The sequence below is a fragment of the Hipposideros armiger genome, unplaced genomic scaffold, assembly GCF_001890085.2.
Source record: "Hipposideros armiger isolate ML-2016 unplaced genomic scaffold, ASM189008v1 scaffold_578, whole genome shotgun sequence".
Classification (NCBI taxonomy): Eukaryota; Metazoa; Chordata; class Mammalia; order Chiroptera; family Hipposideridae; genus Hipposideros; species Hipposideros armiger.
Window position 1 is genome coordinate 86,743 of NW_017731928.1, and position 3,582 is coordinate 90,324.

Sequence of the window (3,582 nt, forward strand, 5' to 3'; positions counted from 1 at the left end):
CTTTAATTGTGCTGTCATGGCTGTCTTGATGTCCTGAATCAATTCAAAATGTCTACCTTTCATGGCCATTTTGACTTTGGGGAAGAGCCAGAAGTCGCACGGTGCCAGATCTGGTGAATAAGGTGAATGAGGACACACTGTAATATTTTTGACAGATATTGCTGACAGACAGTATACCAGAAGCAATGTGTGACACGGAGCACTGTCATGATGGAGGATGATTTATGGCATGCTTTAAAACACACCTTTTTCAACCATAGCTCACACCCGACTGACTGCACTGAACAAGTTGAAACTTGTCACACACTGTTACTAAGGTTCAATGTGCTGCTTCCCATATTGAAGATCCCTGCCTTTCCACTGGATGGCACTTGGCAGAAGTGTTCACCGTATTTTTTTTATCACACAGTGTGTGTGTGTGTGTGTGTGTGTGTGTGTGTGTCTGTGTGTGTGTGTGTGTGTGTGTGTGACATTTTCTTTATACATTCATCTCTTGAAGGACACTTAGGTTGCTTCCATATCTTGGCTATTGCAAATAATGCTGTAATGAACATGGGAGTGAATATATCTTTTTGAGTTGGTGTTTTCATTTCCTATGGATAAACACCCAGAATTGGAATTGCTGGATCATGTGGTAGTTCTACTTTTAATTTTTTGGGTAACTTCTATTCTGTTACCGACAATGCACAAGGGTTCCCTTTTCTGCACATCCTTGCCAACACTTATTTCTTCTCTTTTTGATAACAGCGGTTTTGATTTGCATTTCCCTGATGATTAATGCTGTTGAGCGCCCTGTCAGGTACCTGTTGTCCATCTGTGTATCTTCTTTGAAAAAAACGTCTACTTAGATCCTCTTTCTGTGTTTTAATCAGATTAACTATCAAGTTGTATGAGTTCTTTATACATTTTGTATATTAACCCCTTAGCTGATATATGTGATTTGCAAATATTTTCTCCCATTCCATAGCTTGCCTTTTCATTTTGTTGCTGGTTTCCTTTGCTGAGCAGAAACTTTTTAGTTTGATGTAGTCTCACTTGTTTATTTTTGCTTTTGTTACCTTTGCTTTTGGGTGTCAAATCCAAAATATAATCCCCAAGACTGATGTCAAAGAGATCACCCCCTGTTTCTTCTAGGAATTTTATGCTTCCAGGGCTTATGTTCAAGTCATTAATCCATTTTGAATTAACTTTTGTGAATGATGTACGAAAGTGGTTATTTCATTCTTTTGCACATGGCTGTCCAGTTTTCCCAACACCATTTATTTAAGAGACTGTACTTTCCCCTGTGTATATTCTTGGCTCCTTTGTTGTAAATTAATGGACCATGTGTACATAGGTTTATTTCTGGGCTCTCTATTCTGTTCCATTCATCTGTGTGTCTGTAAAAGTGTTATATATTTTAGTAATTTTATAGTGGAAGTTCTGGAATACTTTTCATAGGAATCAGCTAATAGTTTGATTTCTTGATATTTTTCTGTTCCTTGCTAAACTCTCAGCAATGATTGTGAGAAATTTTATTACATAATGAAAAGATTGTATATTAGAAGAAATGTATTTTAGTGAATTATTTTGAAGGTTTAAGAAAAAGATTTAAATGTCATCCTTTAAAAGTCTCTTATTGTGTACTATGCAGGTTGTTGCTATTTTACCATCTTTATATGCCATTGTACATACCCAAATTCCAGGAATACAGTTAGACAATGGCGACAGTAATCCATTTGGATTAACAATTTTAGGAAATTCCAGTCATGCCAAGACATTTTTCCCTCTACCAGGAGAAATATATATACGAATATTTCTAGAGTAGTGGAGTCTTCTAGCATATTGCTAGACTGTTCTAGCATACTGGTCCCTGGTGTTGGCAGTCTTAAGTATTTTCAACCCTGAGTATCAGCCAACCAAGCAACAGAAAACTCCCGTTCTGGGATATTAGGACTATCTTTTTTTTTTTTTTTAATTGCCATTTCCTTTGTCTTGAAATTAGCACATCCTACCTTCGTGAGACTGGTAAAGGAAAATGTGCTTTTGAACTATCCAGGATTAATCCGTTTACATACAGAGAGAGATACACACGGTCACACACTCACATACTAGCATCCTCCTTCTCTGGCATAATTTCTGACTTTCAAATTTGCATCCCAAGGCGGAGGTAAGTGTGTTTTGAAGTGTCAGCTTTGCGCTGCTCTAAGCATCTCTGACAAAAAGCAAGCGGAAGTGATTGAGAAACCTCTCTTAGGACTGGTGCTTCCCCTCCGGGGCCACGACTATCCCTTTGCACTCCGCCTTTCTCCCGTTCCCCCCCAATATCTCTAACCCCTGGGCCAGTCTGAGGCGCCAATGTCCCCGCCCCTCTCGCTGCCAAGAGTGGTTCTTAACCTTTTTTGGATCCGGACCTACAGAAAACTACGGAGCCTCTCAGGATGGCGACAGAGGCTGGGGAAAGCACAGCTTGAAAAGCTTTGCGAAACTTTCAGGAGACCAAGGATTTGAAACACTCCCCAAACGGCAAGATTATGAACTTCATCGCTAAAGCTCGACTTGGGGCGATTAAACCTAGCGCGGAGCTCAGAAGCCAAATCTCATCCCTAGTGAGAAACTGATGGAAGGAAAGGCGCTCCAGCACTTGGCCACTTCCACTTGTGAGAAACCAAAATGAGGGGATAGACAGGGGCAGAAATTCATAAAGGGGGAAGGGAGGAGAAGGAGAGGACTATTTAAAAGAGACGGGAACAGAAGAGAGAGAGAGAGAAAAGGAAAGGGAGAAATACGGGAAATTAGAGGGGCACCATGGGAGGAGAAGCAGCGACCAGAGGGGAGTACAGGGAGACCGATCAGAGCAGCACAGAGATTGAGCGAGGCAGAGAAAAGAGATTCAGATGGTAGAAAGAGAGCAGAGAGAAGAGACTAGAGAGAGAGACACACACAAAGATAGACTGCAAGCGCCAGCAAAGAGAGAGAACTTTCTCTGCTCTTCATCCCCGGAACAGGGAGTCTCAGAAAAGCTCAGCTCCACGAGCTGCCTGGGGCCACCATCCGCTGCCTCTGCGCTCCCGGCGCCTCTGGCCTCCGCCTCTTGAAGCAGAGGGCCGGCTGGGAGTCCCGCACCAGCCGGCCAAGCAGGGGACGCGGTCTGGAAGGAGGCGGTCCCCGCTCACTTCGCTTTCTCCTCCCCTCTCCTCCTAGAGGCGGGCACCGGGGGTATTTGAGCGGCAGAGGACCCCCCCCCCGCCTCCGCCCCCCACTCCCCCATTCAAGAAGCCGCTCCGCTATCCCCGCCAGCACAGGGCGCCCGCCGCGCCTCGGAGCGCACGTTCTGCGCTTTCTCCTACACGTTCCCTGGACATTATGCGGCGGAGCAGCCGAGCCCCAGTCCTCCTCCAACTACTCCTCCGGCTCCTCCTGCGGCCCGAGCGGCTCAGCTCTCGGCAGGCGGCGGCGTTGCTCAGCCGAGCGCAGACGGGACCTTCCCGGCGAGACCTCAGCGACTCCTAAAGTCAAAAGTTGGCGGCGGGCGCCGTGCTCCGCGCGCTCTCTGCGGCCGCTGCCTCGCTTCGCCGCCGCAGCCAAGGAGGGCAGGAGGGA